Source organism: Mesoplodon mirus (assembly GCF_964341445.2).
Source record: "Mesoplodon mirus genome assembly, chromosome: 15".
Lineage (NCBI taxonomy): Eukaryota > Metazoa > Chordata > Mammalia > Artiodactyla > Ziphiidae > Mesoplodon > Mesoplodon mirus.
In genome coordinates, this window is record NC_138991.1 from 77,354,060 (window position 1) to 77,373,948 (window position 19,889).

Below are 19,889 nucleotides of genomic sequence, written 5' to 3' on the forward strand. Positions count from 1 at the left end.
GACTTGTTTCTTCAGTGTTTTATGGAGGTGCAAACCCACCCAGGGATTAAGCAAATGCTTGTTCTTTAACTCATGGTTTGCTGTTGGTTAGTGGTCCCAGACTTAAGCTACATGCTATCTTGCAGAATTGTGTTCAGTTGAGATGCAAATTATTTCTTATCACTCGAACAGGTCACCTCAGAGACTAGGGTTTATCACCCTGTTAGACGTTAATCAGTTTTATATCTATCCTTGAAATCCTATCCTCACCTGCCTTTATTAATTTACCTATAAATACCTATCTTCTCAAATGTTCTTTGAACTGTTTTTAACACCTTACTGCTTCTCTCAGTAATTAATGAGTTGAGTAAATCTTTTACATGTGTTCACTTTCTATTTGCCTGAGCATTATTATGTTATCTTTTGAAAATTTTACTTTAACAGTAAGATGGGATTTTTCATCAACCAAGCAGGAGAATAGAGTTTAGTATTTGATTCTGAGAAATAGAGAAAAGTGAATTTTTTAACCCAATATTGTGGGGTATAATTCACAGGCTCCACAATCCTCTCACATTCTAAGAGGAAATAAATTTCCTTGCCATGTTCTTTTGGGGGAAGGAAAGAAATAAAACCACCAGTAGCCTCCTAACTTCTTTCTGTGCACTTATAAAAGCCTGATCTATGGTCTGTAAGATTAAAAGAATAATAACTTAACTACCGGGTGTGGCAGTGGTGGTAGCAGTGGTGAAACACTGAGACTAGAGTCAAAGATTCATTGTGAGGGCAGAGCATACAGGTCAGAGATCCTGTCACAAATGCTCTGCTGAGAAATATCTCAGATTGAGCGCTCACCGATATAGTGGAATTCCAACAGAATATTTGAATGGTGTTCAAGTGTGATTTGATCTGGTCTTGACATACACAATATAATCTGATTAAATATAAATTTCATCTAGTAAATTAAATTTATTTAGAAATATACCTGGCCTTTATTATGTATAGTTTATTTATTATCCATTGTATATAAATGTATAGACACACACATATATGTGTGTGATTCCTGTGAATCAGGAATCCAGAAAACCATGTTAAAATAGAATTTTTTCGAGAATAAGGGCATGAAGGTTTTGAGAGAGATTCTCCTAAGAAAAGTCCATGGATGTTGTAACATCTTAGTTCATTGCTTAAAAGCCTCTTGTTCTTAGCTGTTTTCATAGTTAACAGAAACTTAAGGATTTAAGGAAAAAAGTAGTTCTTTCTATCTCAAAATATAAATAACGTTAAGGAATCTAGATTGAATATCTAGAGTTTAAAGGGTTTATTCCACTAATATGGGATCAGGTGAATTGTAGCACAAGGGCTGTATTAGAACAAGAAGACTTTGGTTATATGTTTAATTCATCTACTTACTGGTTAATCAGACTAGTTCAATGCTTATTATTATTACTATTTATTATTGTTTTTAATTTTTTAATTTAATTTTATATTTTTATACAGCAGGTTCTTATTAGTCATCAGTTTTATACACATCAGTGTATACATGTCAATCCCAATCGCCCAATTCATCACACCACCACCACATCCCCCCTCCCTGCTTTCCCCCCTTGGTGTCCATACATTTGTTCTCTACATCTGTGTCTCAATTTCTGCCCTGCAAACCAGTTCATCTGTACCATTTTCCTAGGTTCCATATATATGCGTTAATGTACAATATTTGTTTTTCTCTTTCTGACTTACTTCACTCTGTATGACAGTCTCTAGATGCCTCCACGTCTCAACAAATCACCCAATTTTGTTCCTTTTTATGGCTGAGTAATATTCCATTGTATATATATACCACTTCTTCTTTATCCATTCATCTGTCGATGGGCATTTAGGTTGCTTCCATGACCTGGCTATCGTAAATAGTCCTGCAATGAACATTGGGGTGCATGTGTCTTTTTGAATTATGGTTTTCTATGGGTATATGCCCAGTAGTGGGATTGCTGGATCATATGGTAATTCTATTTTTAGTTTCTTAAGGAACCTCCATACTGTTCTCCATAGTGGCTGTATCAATTTACATTCCCACCAACAGTGCAAGAGGGTTCCCTTTTCTCCTCACCCTCTCCAGCATTTGTTGTTTGTAGATTTTCTGATGATGCCCATTCTAACTGGTGTGAGGTGATACCTCATTGTAGTTTTGATTTGCATTTCTCTAATAATTAGTGATGTTGGACAGTTTTTCATGTGCTTCTTGGCCATCTGTATATCTTCTTTGGATAAATGTCTATTTAGGTCTTCTGCCCATTTTTTGATTGGGTTGTTTGTTTCTTTAATATTGAGCTGCATGAGCTGTTTATATATTTTGGAGATTAATCAGTTGTCCATTGATTCGTTTGCAAATATTTTCTCCCATTCTGAGGGTTGTCTTTTCGTGTTGTTTATGGTTTCCTTTGCTGTGCAAAAGCTTTGAAGTTTCATTAGATTCCATTTGTTTATTTTTGTTTTTATTTCCATTACTCTAGGAGGTGGATCAAAAATGATCTTGCTGTGATTTATGTCAAAGAGTATTCTTCCTATATTTTCCTCTAAGACTTTTATACTGTCCAATCTTACATTTAGGTCTCTAATCAATTTTGAGTTTATTTTTGTGTATGGTGTTAAGGAGTGTTCTAATTTAATTCTTTTACATGTAGCTGTCCAGTTTTCCCAGCACCACTTATTGAAGGGACTGTCTTTTCTCCATTGTATATTCTTGCCTACTTTGTCATAGATTAGTTGACCAGAGGTGCTTGGATTTAACTCTGGACTCTATCTTGTTCCATTGATCTATGTTTCTGTTTTTGTGCCAATACAATATTGTCTTGATTACTGTAGCTTTATACTATAGTCTGAAGTCAGGGAGTCTGATTCTTCCAGCTCTGATTTTTCCCCTCAAGACTGCTTTGGCTGTTTGGGGTCCTTTGTGTCTCCATACAAATTTTAAGATTTTTTGTTCTAGCTCCGTAAAAAATGCCATTGGTAATTTCATAGGGATTGCATTGAATCTGTAGATTGCTTTGGGTAGTATAGTCATTTTCACAATGTTGGTTCTTCCAATCCAAGAACATGGTATATCTCTCCATCTGTTGGTATCATCTTTAGTTTCTTTCATCAGTGTCTTACAGTTTTCTGCATACAGGTCTTTTGTCTCCCTAGGTAGGTTTATTCCTAGATATTCTATTCTTTCTGTTGCAGTGGTAAATGGGAGTGTTTCCTTAATTTCTCTTTCAGATTCTTCATCATTAGTGTATAGGAATGCAAGAGATTTCTGTGCCTTAGTTTTGTATCCTGCACTTAACCAAATTCATTGATTAGCTCTGGTAGTTTTCTGGTGGCATCTTTAGGATTCTGTATGTATTGTATCATGTCATCTGCAAACAGTGACAGCTTTACTTCTTCTTTTCCAATTTGTATTCCTTTTATTTCTTTTTCTTCTCTGACTGCCGTGGCTAGGACTTCCTAAACTATGTTGAATAATAGTGGCAAGAGTGGACATCCTTCTCTTGTTCCTGATCTTAGAGGAAATGCTTTCAGTTTTTCACCATTGAAAATGATGTTTGCTCTGGGTTTGTCGTATATGACCTTTATTATGTTGAGGTAGGTTCCCTCTATGCCCACTTTCTGGAGAGTTTTTATCATAAGTGGGTGTTGAATTTTGTCAAAAGCTTTCTCTGCATCTATTGAGATGATCATATGGTTTTTCTTCTTCAATTTGTTAATATGGTGTATCACATTGATTGATTTGTATATATTGAAGATTCCTTTCATCCCTGGGATAAATCCCACTTGATCATGGTATATGATCCTTTTAATGTCTTGTTGGATTCTGTTTGCTAGTATTTTGTTGAGGATTTTTGCAACTATATTCATCAGTGATATTGGTCTGTAATTTTCTTTTTTTGTAGTATCTTTGTCTGGTTTTGGTATCAGGGTGAGGATAGCCTCATAGAATCAGTTTGGGAGCGATCCTTCATCTGCAATTTTTTGGAAGAGTTTGAGAAGGATGGGTGTCAGCTCTTCTCTAAATGTTTGATAGAAATCACCTCTGAAGCCATCTGGTCCTGGACTTTTGTTTGTTCGAAGATTTTTAATCACAGTTTCAATTTCATTACTTGTGATTGGTCTGTTCGTATTTTCTGTTTCTTCCTGTTTCAGTATTGGAAGGTTATACCTCTCTAAGAATTTGTCCATTTCTTCCAGGTTGTCCATTTTATTGGCATAGAGTTGCTTGTAGTAGTCTCTTAGGATGCTTTGTATTTCTGCAGTGTCTGTTGTAACTTCTCCTTTTTCATTTCTAATTTTATTGATTTGAGTCCTCTCCCTCTTTTTCTTGATAAGTCTGGCTAATGGTTTATCAATGATGTTTATCTTCTCAAAGAACCAGCTTTTAGTTTTATTGATCTTTGCTATTGTTTTATTTGTTTCTATTTCATTTATTTCTGCTCTAATCTTTATGATTTCTTTCCTTCTGCTAACTTCAGGTTTTGTTTGTTCTTCTTTCTCTAGTTCCTTTAGGTGTAAGGTTTGATTGTTTATTTGAGATTTTTCTTGTTTCTTTAGCTAGGCTTGTATAGCTATAAATTTCCCCCTTAGAACTGCTTTTGCTGCATCCCATAGGTTTTGGATCATTGTGTTTTCATTGTCATTTGTCTGTAGGTATTTTTTGATTTCCTCTGTGATTTCTTCAGTGATCTTTTGGTTATTTAATAACGTATTGTTTAGCCTCCATGTGTTTGTGTTTTTTATGTTTTTTCCCTGTAATTTATTTCTAATCTCATAGCGTTGTGGTCAAAAAAGATCCTTGATATGATTTCAATTTTCTTAAATTTACCAAGGCTTTATCTCTGACCCAAGATGTGATCTATCCTAGAGAATGTGTCGTGTGCACTTGAGAAGAAAACGTAATCTGCTGTTTTGGGATGGAATGTCCTATAAATATCAATTATATCTATCTGGTCTATTTTGTCATTTAAAGCTTGTGTTTCCTTGTTTATTTTCATTTTGGATGATCTGTCCATTGGTGTAAGTGAGGTGTTAAAGTCCCCCACTATGATTGTGTTACTGTCAATTTCCTCTCTTATAGCTGTTAGGAGTTACCCTATGTATTGAGGTGCTCCTATGTTGGGTGCATATATACTTTTAATTGTTATATCTTCATCTTGGATTGATCCCCTGATCATTATGTAGTGTCCTTCCTTGTCTTAAAGTCTATTTTATCTGATATGAGTATTGCTACTCCAGCTTTCTTTTGATTTCCATTTTCATGGAATATCTTTTTCCTTCCCCTCACTTTCAGTCTGAATGTTTCCCTAGGTCTAAAGTGAGTCTCTTGTAGACAGCACATATATGTGTCTTGTTTTTGTATCCATTCAGCAAGCCTCTGTCTTTTGGTTGGAGCATTTAATCCATTCACGTTTAGGGTAATTATCGATATGTATGTTCCTATGACCATTTTCTTCATTGTTTTGGGTTTGTTTTTGTAGGTCCTTTTCTTCTCTTGTGTTTCCCACTTAGAGAAGTTCCTTTAGCATTTGTTGTAGAGCTGGTTTGGTGGTACTGAATTCTCTTAGCTTTTTCTTGTCTGTAAAGCTTATGATTTCTCCATCAAATCTGAATGAGATCCTTGCCTGCTAGAGTAATCTTGGTTGTAGGTTCTTCCCTTTCATCACTTTAAGTATATCATGCCACTACCTTCTGGCTTGTAGAGTTTCTGCTGAGAAATCAGCTGTTATCCTTATGGGAGTTCCCTTGTATGTTGTTTGTCATTTTTCCCTTGCTGCTTTTAATAATTTTTCTTTGTGTTTAATTTTTGCCAATTTGATTACTATGTGTCCCGGTTTGTTTCTCCTTGGGTTTATCCTGTATGGGACTCTCTGTGTTTCCTGGACTTGGGTGGCTATTTCCTTTCCCATGTTAGGGAAGTTTTCAACTATAATCTCTTCAAATATTTTGTCTGGTCCTTTCTCTCTCTCTTCTCCTTCTGGGACCCCTATAATGTGGATGTTGTTGTATTTAATGTTGTCCCAGAGGTCTCTTAGGCTGTCTTCATTTCTTTTCATTCTTTTTTCTTTATTCTGTTCTGCAGCAGTGAATTCCACCATTTTGTCTTCCAGGTCACTTATCTGTTCTTCTGCCTCAGTTATTCTGCTATTGATTCCTTCTAGTGTAGTTTTCATTTCAGTTATTGTATTGTTCATCTCTGTTTGTTTGTTCTTTAATTCTTTTAGGTCTTTGTTAAACATTTCTTGCATCTTCTCAATCTTTGCCTCCATTCTTTTTCTGAGGTCCTGGATCATCTTCACTAAAAGTATTCTGAATTCTTTTTCTGGAAGGTTGCCTATCTCTGCTTCATTTAGTTGTTCTTCTGGAGTTTTATCTTGTTCCTTCACCTGGTACATAGCCCTCTATCTTTTCATCTTGTCTGTCTTTCTGTGAATGTGGTTTTTGTTCCACAGGCTGCAGGATTGTAGCTCTTCTTGCTTCTGCTGTCTGCCTTCTCATGGATAAGGCTATCTAAGAGGCTTGTGCAAGTTTCCTGATGGGAGGGACTGGTGGTGGGTAGAGCTGACTGTGGCTCTGGTGGGCGGAGCTCAGTAAAACTTTAATCCTCTTGACTGCTGATGGGTGGGGCTGGGTTTCCTCCCCGTTGGTTGTTTGGCTTGAGGCAACCCAACACTGGAGCCTACCTGGGCTCTTTGTTGGGGCTAATGGAGGACTCTGGGAGGGCTCATGGTAAGGGGTACTTCCCAGAACTTCTGCTACCAGTGTCCTTGTCCCCATGGTGAGCCACAGCCACACCCCACCTCTGCAGGAGACCCTCCAACACTAGCAGGTAGGTCTGATTCAGGCTCCCCTGGGGTCACTGCTCCTTCTCCTGGGTTCTGTACTCACATTACTTTGTGTGTGCCCTCCAAGAGTGGAGTCTCTGTTTCCCCCAGTTCTGTCAAAGTCCTGCAATCAAATCCCAGTAGCCTTCAAAGTCTTATTCTCTAGGAATTCCTCCTCCCATTGCTGGACCCCCAGGTTGGGAAGCCTGACGTGTGGCTCAGAACCTTCACTCCAGTGGGTGGACTTCTGTGGTATAAGTGTTCTCCAGTCTGTGAGTCACCCACCCAGCAGTTATGGAATTTGGTTTTACTGTGATTGTGCCCCTTCTACCATCTCACTGTGGCTTCTCCTTTGTCTTTCGATGTGTGGTATCTTTTTTGGTGAGTTTCAGTGTCTTCCTGTTGATGATTGTCCAGTAGCTATTTGTGATTCTGGTGTTCTCCCAAGAGGGAGTGAGAGCACATCCTTCTACTCTGCCATCTTGGTTCCAATCCCGTTCAGTGCTTATTATTAAAGAATTTTAAAAATGCAAGCTAAAGGGATATGCCAGAGATATGAGGGGCTCTAGTAAATAACTTTTCATTTAGGTGTTTTTGTATAACCATTCATCCCCAAACTTGTTGGCTTAAAGCCACTATCATTTTATTTCTTCATGATTCTGTAAGCTGGGCTGGGCGTGGCTGGGTGTTTCTTCTTCTGGTCTCCCTTGAAGTCTCTCCTAAGGCTGTAGTTGTTTGGAGGCTAAAGTGGGGCTGGAAGATGCAGCAGGACTTCACTCAGAAATCTGGTACCTCCATGTTCCTCTTCGTGGTCTCTTTTTTTAACCTGGTCTCATCATACAGTGGCTTAGCCAAAGCTTTATTAGAGTGTGGCAACTGGTTCAAAGAGCAGACATACCAAGAAGCAAAACCATATCTACTTGCATCATGCTTGTCAATGTCCCATTGGCGATGGCAAGTCACATGGCCAAGGCTATACTCAATGCTGGAAGAGAATACACAACAGTGAGAATAGCAGGAGGTGAGTTTCATTGGATGCTACCAAAGTAACAATCTTACCCCAAGTGGTTTTAACTCAGTCCTTGGTTTTCAAAGTGTGTTCTTTTGAATCTCTAGAACTCCAAACAACCCTTCAGGGTAAAGTAGGTAAGCCTCACTTCAATAATAAGAATTTCACTTGCCAAAATTGGACATTAACAGTTAAGATTTCTATTGAGAAAAGTGTTCCACTGCTGAGAGAATATATATATATTAAAATCATTGAACTAGATGATCTCTTGCAAGTTAAACATTTTATGATTTTATGACTCCCGGAGTTCTCAGGCCACTTAGTTGATCTGTCCTTGGATGATAACACGTATTCTTATCTACTCCACTGGATACCTGCCAAAATGGATGCAATAATGTCTCTGCATCACTTAGACGTGTTCAACAGAGACACTGAGTGCATCCATTGAATTTCAGTTCACTTTCTGCATCACATCCTGCATGGGAAATACCTCCTCCATTTAGAAAGTTAATATCCATAATTATGAATACTTATGAATTTAGAGCCAGGTGTTAACATTAAAGAAATCAGTAGTGTGAACATATATTCATTTGAAATGTGCTCTCCTATGTATGTGACTGTGGTATCATTGTTCCCTGTCAATAGCACACACTCGATTTTATTTCTAAAATTGTAGGTTTAGCAAATAATAACTATAACAGCTACCAGTTCTCAAACCCTTGTCATGTTTCAGGTACTGTGCAAAGCACTTTTCATCTCATCCCTCTAATGTTAGACAACATTTGCAAAGTTAATATTATTATTATTCCCATGAAGTGAACAAGGAAGGAAAATGAGGCTTAGAAACTGATCCAAATCCATGCAGCTAAGAAATTGGTGACAGAGCTGGGATATGAACCCAGAACTTTCAGGCCACAAAACCTGGCCTCTTCTCTTCCGCCATGCTGCAGTCCTGCAAATCTCATCCTGTTCCTCTGTGATCAAGGAGCTAAGCTGAGATGTGGGGTCTCAGTACACAGAGAAGGAACACACATGTTTGGACAAAGCTGGGCTCTTCAGCTATTGCCTACTGCATGGGTTGTCCAGCTTACCTGCCCAGTGAAATAACCCAGGGAGCTTTTAACAAATCTGGTGCTTGGTTCCACCCTGTGCTTTCCTGATTGAAATTGGTCTTGATGCAGCCTGAGTATTGGCCTTCTTAACCCCCCCCCCCCAAATATTTCTAACTCTGCAGCCTGGATTGAGAACCACTGACTGAGAGGAACCATATGTGGCCTCCAAGAGCCAGTTATAGGACCCTGCATGTTTCATTTCATTGCAGAGAAATACTTCTGTATGGAATGCTCTCACTTCTTTACTCCTTGGAAAGCTCCTATTCGTGGTTCAAAACCTAGGTCCAGTGAACAAAAGGAAATAATCAAGGGAAAGAAAAGCTTGCAAACATTCAGAATGACAGTATTGAAATATCTGGACTTATGATCACTAACTGCCCATCTACATCCTGACAGCTTATACCTGAAGAATTCAGCTGCTTAATTTTTAGGGTGTACCATCTGCCCCAATCCTTTTTAGGCCTCTTACTTTTAGAAGAGATGATCCAATCACACCAGTTTCTGGGGATCCACTGGCAGGTGACTGGGGAGGAGGGAATGATGACAGTCTGTCACCTTCATCCTTTTTTCTGATCTGCTCCAACCAGACAAGTCTAGGGGGATGCAGGGGACTGCAGTGCTGACAGCTGATAGCACCTTTTCTTTTGGGGGGAGGATGTATTTTGTTTTTGTATTAGGATTAGAGAAGCTTACTGTCATCAATTCATCCCAGAAAACTAACTGTATTTTAGGAGGCATGAAAAAGACCCAGACAAATGTTGAGAAAAAGTGTATGTATCTATATATTTGCCAAACATCATACTCAAATGAACTGAAATTCTCCCAAGTTCTACCTTGCTTATTAAAACCTATTACGACTTGTTTAAGAATCAGAGTGATTAGATTAGCATTTAAATCTTCTCTAATTGTTTGCTTTACATTCATTTATCTCACAAAGTAAATTACAAACTTCTTGAGGACTGTATTTCCATCTGTGTGGGTCTCTCAGCGTCATTGTCATCATCCTCATGTTTGTAACTCACAGTTATATAGAACTTACCATCTTTTGGACACTCTTCTAAGAATGTTAAACATACATATTCACTTCTGTGTTTATATTTCATGATAACCCTATGAGAAAAGTTACTATGATTATCCCCATTTTACGGATTAGAAAACTGAGACATAGAGCATTAATTATTTACTGAAGGGCACTCAGTTAATCAGTAGGGGGATACTGTAGTGACCCCAGGAGTCTAGCATCTTATCCTGTACACTACGCCATTTTCTGGCATATTTGTAAAAGGCAAAGTAGTTATAATTATTATCAACAGATGATGTATGATTTCTTTTTATTTATTGCGCTCAAGAAATATATTACAGTGAAGCTTCATTGCTAAGTTTCAATGTAGGAAAAAAATCTCCCATAAACATGCATATGCAATGTGTACATCTACAAATGGAATGAAATATCAGTGAGGTTCACCCAAATGTTGACAGAAGTCATTTGGGGTTGATGGGGTTATGGGTGGCTTCGATTTCCTTCTTTGTTCTGTTTTAAATTAAAAAAAAATATTTGCTACACTTAATATGATATATTGCTACACAGTATGTATTGCTTTGTTATCAGAAGTTACAAACGTGTTTACAAGAGTTTCAGTCAAGTATAAACTTCTCTGTAACTCTTCTCAGGCTCTAATCCTAAGAAAGCAAACTTAGAGAGCTATGGAAGGAGGTGCAGGAAAAGAAAAGAAACTTCCCAACGGCTCCCCCCTTCCTAATGGCAGGCCTCTCTACCTGCCGCAGATGCTGGCGAGTGCCTCTGACTCTTACAAGGACTGGACATTTTAAATGCTATTCTAATTTAAAGTCATGGGACATTTTATTACATAATTGTAACCAGATGTGTCATGGGGTTGGCTAGGGTTTCTCATCCGGGGCAAGGGAAGAACCAACACTGAATAGATTTTAAAAGAAAATTGGGGAAAAAATAAAGCTACTTTTATGATTAACCCACTCTGACCATGAGTTTATTATTTGTTTGCCTATATACATACATATGTGTGTGTGTATATATGTGTGTGTGTATATGTGTATATATATATATATATATATATATATATATATATAAATACATATATATATGTATGTATGTATATATATATATAATATATATATATTATATATATATATATATAAATCTCTCTCTCCATATTGAATTAGCCAAAAGGTTCATTCGTGTTTTCCCGTAACATCTTAGGGAAAACCACGAACGAACTTTTTGGCCAAACAAATATATATATATAAAAAACTACTTTATGTGTTAAAATATTTTGCATTAGGTTTAATGAATACCATATACCTTTGGTATCTTTCAAGAGCCTGCAACAAAGGTTTAGACTACTTTTCTACAATTTCTGTGTCTGGGACTGGTGCTTCTTCAGATTTTTGCACTATGTTGAGATCAGCCTTTATGAGACTCAGTTTTACTCAGTTATATATGTCCAAGTGTTATAGGGAGATGGAAAATAATCACCCAATTAGCTCTGTTGTCACCAAAGAAGGCTCTTCACATAGGGGATAACGTTTGAACTTGGCCTTGAAAGATGAACAGACAGCTGGAATATCAGAGCAGTTAAATGTAAGAGCTTGAGAGATAGGAAAACCAGATTCAAATGCAGTGGTCATTTCTTATCAGCTGAGGGTCATGGGATGATCTTTCCAACCCAAGTTGCAAAATGGGGATTATTATTATTTAATTGCACATGCCATTGTACATTTTATTAAATGTTAATTTAATTACACAGAATTCTGTAGCATATAGTATTATTGATTACAGGTTTACAATAATAATATAGGTATCTGTCTCAGGATTTATGAGAATTAAAAGACATAACTCAAACTAATGTGCCAAGCATAGGGCCTATCTACTGGGAAGTGTTCAAAAAGTGGAAAGCAGCTGCTCCTGCCAGCACAAATCAGCCAGACCGTAAAGTAAGGCAGTGAGCTCCTAGGCTGAAGGAAGAGCACATGCATGTGTGTTTGTAACGTGCAGATGATGCCACACAGAACCCAAGAGGAGAAAGCCTCCGTGAGATGGTCTGATGAATGGGAATGGAAAATCAGCTGATGAAAATGGGAACGTCAGACTTGAGAGAAAAACTTTGGCATCTTCTGGGTCTGTGCAGCCTCCTCTTTGGTTTCATCTTCATCTGGGTCTGTGCAGCCTCCTCTTTGGTTTCATCTGCATCCCTCCATCTCTGGAAAGACCCCCTGACAGCACGTTATAAAGCTTCCCAGAGCAGGTCAGAGCGGCATGGGGAGACAGAATGGCCCCACTAACTAGTAACCATGGTCCCCACGCAGCCTTTCACATTAGAATTAATGTTTTATTCAGAGGCTAAATTATGCCTGAATGCTTTGGGGGCCTCCTGCTTACGGTTACACGAGCTGTGGGAAGCCCAGGCTCCTCTTGAGGGCCTCTGGCAAAGGAAATCTCCTTCTAACATTTCCTTTGGAAGCTGAGATTCTCAGGGGCCTATAGTATCCTTTTTCTTTTTTGGTTGCTTGTGAACAAGAGTTTTAGCACAAAATAAACTGTTGACTGCTTACTAACTTCCCTCTTCATGCAGGCTGCTGGGAGAAACTCAAAGTTTGGGTGATGCTATAAAGCAGAAGGGGCAAGCTTAAAAAGGAATTTGGGAATTGAGATATGTTCATGCTCTTTCAAGAAATCAGAGCTGTGCGTGAAGGTCAGGGGAGGGAAGGCATCTTGAGCCTTCAGTGGAGATGGTAGGAAAGATGTGTTGATCAACGTTTCCAAAATACACGAGTTGAATCCTAAAAAGAATAGAGACATGTATATCTATAACTGAATCACTTTGCTGTATAACTGAAACTAACACAACATCGTAAACCAGTTATACTCCGTGTATATATATATATATATATATATATATATATATATATATATATATGTATAAAATACATGAGTTGAGGGCCGGTTGTTTGCAAAGCACTATGTAGGGCCTGGACTCAGCCCTTGAAGCTCTCATAATCTGATGGAGATGAAAAGGCTCCCACAGCAGAACTTCAAACAGAGGTCAGCATGTTTTTTGGCCTGAGGCAAAGTGTGGAGTGAGAGGTCAGGGCGGGGACAGGAGGTGATCTCCAGGTACTGTGATGAGGCAGGCTGGACACGCACAGGTCTGAAAGGATGGGTGCAGACATCACATGACAGCAGGCTGGAGATAACCCAGCAGGTCTTATGGTTGCTGGGTACCTTTCCTGCTGGGGTGGAGAGCTCAGAAATGCGAGTGAAGCTTCTGGGGCTCCTGGGAATTCTAACTATGAAACTGGCTGCAATGAAAAGTTAGGTACAGTGCCTTTTTGGAAATTAAACACTGCACACATGTAAAGGCAGGCCTGGGTAGTGGATGAGAGCACTTAATAAAGGCTTAACACCCGACAGTGTCCTTTCTGAGCTGGCTGACCCTGGGCATGTTTCTTAAACTCTCAGCACAAAAAAGGCTAAAAGTAGCTTTCTTGCAGGTACTGAGAATTCAGTGAGATAGTGTCTGTAAGTACTTGTAAGTTATCTGGCAGATGATAAATACGCAGTAGATTGGTCTACTGTGTTATTTCTGGCCAGCTCCTCTTCCATCCCTAGGACAAAGTAGCAAAGTCATAAAAATGTAGCTAATGTAGAAGCATTCAAAACAATGCTCCTTCCCTAATTTGCAGTCCTGATTTCCGGTTCTGCAAACCATGTATGTGAATTTGGGGAGAGATTTGGAAGTTGGGAAAAAAGAGGTGTGGAGGCTTTGGTTGAATTTTGGAGAAAAGTATCCGACAAACCAAAGAGACTCATCCTGATGGGCCCTGAGGCCAAGAACTGCACATGAATGGGAAATTTGGATGGAATGGAGATTTAGCACATTAATCAGTTAAACTTTTCATTAACGAAGATTTTTTTGGGTGGAATGTGGACAGTTTTTTTTAAGTGTCTATTGAATTTGCTACAGTATTGCTTCTGTTTTATGTTTTTTTGGGTTTTGGCCACCATGCATGTGGGATTTTAGCTCCCCAACCAGGGATAGAACCTGCACCCCCTGCACTGGGAGGTGAAGTCTTAAGCACTGGACTGCCAAGGAAGTCCCTAAAAGGAAGAAAGGAAGATAGGGATAGAAAGAGGGAAGGAATTATAGAGAGTGATGATGGAAAGGAGAGAAAGAAGGAAAGGAAGATGGTGAAGGAAGGTGAAAAGGAAGGAAAGAAAGAGGAAGAGCAAGAGGAAAGAGAGAGGGCTTAGAAGGGAGGGAGGGATGGAGGGAGGAAGAAAGGAGGAAATACCATCCTGGCCTGTAGGAGAGTGAGATGTTTGACAAATGACCTATCTATCCTTTCCCCTACAAGTATCCAAGCCAAGAATGTATACCTGTTTGGAATTCTTGCATGGATAGGAAGTTGGACTAAATGGCTTTTAAAGTCCCTTCCAAGTCCATCTTTTATTTTATTTACTTTAATTAATTAATTAATTTTTGGCTGTGTTGGGTCTTCTTTGCTGCTTGCGGGCTTTCTCTAGTTGCGGCGAGCGGGGGCTACTCTTCCTTGCGGTGCGCGGGGCTTCTCACTGTGGTGGCTTCTCTTGTTGCGGAGCACAGGCTATAGGCACGCGGGCTTCAGTAGTTGTGGCTCACGGGCTGTAGAGCGCAGGCTCAGTAGTTGTGGCGCATAGGCTTAGTTGCTCCGTGGCATGTGGGATCTTCCTGAAGCAGGGCTCAGACCTGGGTCCCCTGCACTGGCAGGCAGATTCTTAACCACTGCACCATGAGGGAAGTCCCCAAGTCCATCTTTTTAATGAAACTTCAGATTTTGAATAATGTGTCTGGCTAAAGAATGCAAATATATAAAGTGAACACTTGCCTTTGTTTTGTTTTGTTTTGTTTTTGCAGCTATGTTTTCAAATCCAAAAGAGCAAAACTAAAATGTTTCCAAAGTTGTTATGTGCATAAAATTTGAGGCATCATGACTGCATGTCTTAAGGCTGACAGATATACTGTTTTTTTCCTTCAAATTCTTATAAACACATGACATTTATGATCTGATCCCTCTGGAGTCCTGCTCTCACTGAACATTGAGAAATAGTTTATCAAAAATAGCAGCCAGGGGCTTCCCTGGTGGCGCAGTGGTTGAGAGTCCTCCTGCTGATGCAGGGGATGTGGGTTCGTGCCCCGGTCCGGGAAGATCCCACATGCCGTGGAGCGGCTGGGCCCATGAGCCATGGCCACTGAGCCTGCGCATCCGGATCCTGTGCTCCACAACAGGAGAGGCCATAGCAGTGAGAGGCCTGCGTACAGCAAAAAAAAAAAAAAATAGCAGCCAAATGAAATTTTTCACTGAGTGCAATTTAGTGCTGCAACATTAGCCATGAGTGGTTATTTATTTATTTATTTATTTTAGTGGAATTAAAAAATGCCCCTTGTCCTTGGGAATCTAGACCTTTCTAGCATGTGTGACCAATTACGTGCCTCTTTTCTACACAGCTTGAGTTTTCCCATTTAAAAGAGGAGCTTTAATTGCCACCTAAGTTTTGGGTCTTTCCTTCCTATTAATGTGGCTGTTGAAATTTACTATTAGTAAACGTGGAACACTTGTTACATTATTGCCTCTGATTGAACTTGCATTTGCCAACTTACTCCAAACTCAGGGGTAACATATGCTATTGATTATCTCAGATGGGTTTATTCAGAGAAGCACAGCTCAGATCTCTGTCTAAATTGGGAGGTTGATCGCCTGGCATGTTTAGATTCTGCTGTTGACCACGTAGATCTGGGAATACTTATAAGCACTAATGTTTATTGTCATTTTATAGATTTGGGATGGTATTTTATTTATTCCTAGGTTCTATGGCTAAGGTTTCTGGAAGCCCCCCCCCTCCCTGGCATTGTGGTGGTTCTGTATTCTGAATGGAAAGACTTTCCATACGCATAGTCTATTCTGTTATCCATCAGCACATTTTCTCACAAGTATCATTTTTTTTCTTTAAAAATATACAGTGGAAAATAATACATTTTGTATAAATTCATTTAAAGATAGTTGTTCATGTAGATTGAAAACCAAGACACACTGTAGAAGAGCTTTCTGCACCGAGGGAAGGTTTGTCTGAATTGGCTGTGAGTCATGAAAATTGATGAGGTGAAGAATTTCCACTAGAGTTTTATTTAACAGAAATACAAGGTGGCTAACTTGAAACAAATAAAAAAGAATGGGATCGCTTTATGTACCTTGCAAATGGGCAAATGACCTTTAATGTGAGGAACGACTTTGCCACACTGGTTTAAGGCAGGACCAAAGCATTCCTGGACCTTTCTGGAGGAACATGTTGGATGAGTAACATTTTTGAGGAGGTGGGAAATTCACCAGGGACTAGTTCCATCAGACGAGCGTTGGGGTTTTGTCAGAGCAGTGTCTGGAGTGTAAGGTTGTAGACATTCTCAAGTCCTGTCTCCTTACATTTAGACAAAAAGGAATGGAGTCCTAGAGAAGGGAAAGCTTGTGGAATGCCGTATTGGGAGAGCATGAACTAGAACCCTGCCCTCCTGAATCTGTTGCAGCCCTGTTGTTGAGGCCCTGCCCAGATCTCCTTTCCCAGATAAGCACCCCTCCTCCACCTGTTCTGTTGGCTGTCACAGGGACTGCTTCCTGGAGAATTGCCCTTGGCCAAAGGGAGCTGCCTCACCAAGGAGGTCATGTCTAGCCTCCAGAAGTGGTTAATGACTGACTGACACGGGGCCACCACGGGCTAGTCCTCTTACCTCAAAGTGGGCTCTGTGGTGAAATTCATACCCCAGAATCACTTGGGGATCAGGGTAAAGCTAGATATGTCATGAGCTCGTCTGCTTTCCCTGCCGCATCCTGCTTCCCTTACACCCCTCTACCTGAGAGCCCTCTCTCACTACAACACAGGCATCTGAATCCCTATTTCATGCTCTACTTTTAGAGAACTGAATTTAAGACAACTCTTGATTTCCACTGATCTTTCTTACCTTCCAGGGCTTTTTATCCCAAGAACCCTGGACAGCTTATTACTGCATTTCTCATATAATGTGACAATTCATATATTTAATAAATTTTAGAAATTTTACTTATGAAACAAGGTAACATCTGCACCTGAGGCTATTATTTTCATTTTCCCCTCTCCCTATTTAAAGTCTAAGAATGGCATCTGGCACCCTTTCAAGAAGCAGCCAAAGAGGGTGTGGACTCTGTTTAGTACATGGAATGACATGACTGTGGAATTTCTCTAGGAAGCATAAATCAACTTTCTTGGGAAAATATGCTTGACGTTTCTGTTTCTTGCCAGAAAAACTTTACTGTGACATTATATAGAATGATATTTAATATAGTTCAGCTAATAATTTATAAGAGGTCACTTTGAGGTTAGAATATTTTAGCTGCCCTGTTGCTTTTGCAATTGAAGCAGCGGAATATCTAGAAAAACCAAAAACAACCTTTTAAATTCCCCAAGACTTTGTTTAATGGAGTGTGTACAAGCAAATTTCAACAGTCCATGCCTAGATTATCTATGGCAGTGCTTCTCAAATTTTAGTGTGCACATGAAACACCGGGAGCTCTTGTTTAAATGTATATTCTGGTTCAGTAGGTCTAGGGTGATACCTTAGATTTTCCAAATATGAACATCTCTCATAAGATGGTAATATGAATTGTCCACAGACTGCACTTTAAGTAGTAAGAAGCAAGGTCTTATATTTTCTTTCAGTGCTATAGTGCTTTTCCCTCCTCTGTAACCATACAGATGATATAATCTAAAGGTAAGATTGAAAGTCTAACAAACATTGAGATCCTTCATGACTATGTAGCCTAAGCCAAATTGTCCTCCTGGCCCCTGATGATAAGCTCTAAGGGCATACAAAGATGTTGGACATGATCTGAAATAGGATAAATGTTGACTTTTGATCAATTAATTTTCTCGATAGGAACAGGCTAAGGCTAGATTTCTCCTGAATACATATCCTTATGTAGCTTTCAGAAAGGCATATCACCATAATGGTAACAGAAATAAAATAAACACAGTCAATACTGGGATCATAAGAAGTCTGGTTTATAACAAAAAAGGACTGATTGCACCTTAGCTTCCTTCCTCTTTGGGTTACCACTCCACAGTTCTACCCTTGGCTCCTGCAATGCTTCAAGTTTGAGGCCCTGTCTTGAACACAAAACACCTAAATCAAGGATTCTTTTACTACTTCTTGAATTCTAAGTCCAGACTTGAAGTAACTTATTTCTCCTAGAAGTGTAGTCTGTGTCTTCAAGGTCGAGCTACTCTCCTGAGAAATATGCATCTTCAAAAAATATCCTCCTATTTATTTGTGTTTAAGGTAATACAGACCATTTTAATACCTTTACAATATTCTCAGTAAAATGAATATGCATAATGTTTATAAAGCTAGAATATCACACACATAATATATTGTTTCCTCACAGGGGAGTGTTGAATAGTAAAACAAGATGAATTTACTAATTTCCACTCAGATCAATATTTTATATCTTTTATATCTTTGCTTTAAAATAATTAATGCAGTGGATGTCAGCAAAAATGGCAGAGTAAGGGTCTAGGACCTTTGAAAATTCTCTTCCTTATAAAATCTACAAGAAAATTGGCAAAAAATACAGAATAAATGTTTTCATACTTCTGGAAATTACCCAAAGACTTGCCATCATATGGGAAGTATTTACTCAATCACAATGGGTGAATGTCAGTAAAAACAATTAGCTCTATTCTTAGTGCATTTTAACTTGTTCCATTCCCATCACCCCACCCTTCAGCTCTTTGGTAGCTATGGAAACCTAGAGTCCACTCTCATGATTAAATATAGCAGTCCAACAGCCACTAGAAGAGGAACAGGGTTGAAGCTCCTTCAAACCTCATTCCCATAGATTGTCATTATTTTACCTGTCTAGCGGTTTTCTGGAAGACCCCACTTGCAAGTTTGTCTTTGTTTGCCTTGACTTGAACCTCACCTAACCTTTAACCTAGGGTGTTTGTCTAACACACCATTGTAAAATAATTATACTCCAATAAAGATGTTAAAAAAAATTAGAAGTGACTGCCTACTTTTGTGGCTGTCTGAAGTAGTAGATATCAGTTGGAGAAAACAATAGGCTAACCAAAATGCTTAAAAGGAAAAGCTGGGAAATGAGATGTCCACATGGGTTTTGAAAAGCTTGCATACTTACAAGGATCTAAAAGGTGATGTGCAGGCTTCCCTGGTGGCACGGTGGTTGAGAGTCTGCCTGCCGATGCAGGGGACACGGGTTTGTGCCCCGGACTGGGAAGATCCCACATGCCATGGAGCGGCTGGGCCCGTGAGCCATGGCCATTGAGCCTGTGTGTCCGGAGCCTGTGCTCCGCAATGGGAGAGGCCACAACAGTAAGAGGCCCACATAATGCAAAAAAAAAAAAAAAAAAAAAAAAAAAACCAACCACCCACCACCACCACCACTGCAACCACAAAAACAAACATAAACCAAAACAGTAATAACAGCAAAGTGTAGGAAGGGAGGAGAGCCTAATTTCCAGAGTTTCCACATTATTTTATTTTATTTAAATTTTTTGAAATTAATTAATTAATTAATTAATTTGGCTGCATTGGGTCTTCACTGCTGCATGTGTTTTCTGTAGTTGCAGCAAGTGGGGGTTACTTTTTGTTGCGGTGTGCAGGCTTCTCACTATGGTGGCTTCTCTTGTTGTGGAGCACAAGCTCTAGGTGTGTGGGCTTCAGCAGCTGTGGTATATAGGTTCAGTAGTTGTGGCTCGCAGGCTTCAGAGTACAGGCTCAGTAGTTGTGGTGCACAGGCTTAGTTGCTCCACGGCATATGGGAATCTTTCCAGAGCAGCGCTCGAACCCATGTCACCTGCATTGGCAGGTGGATTCC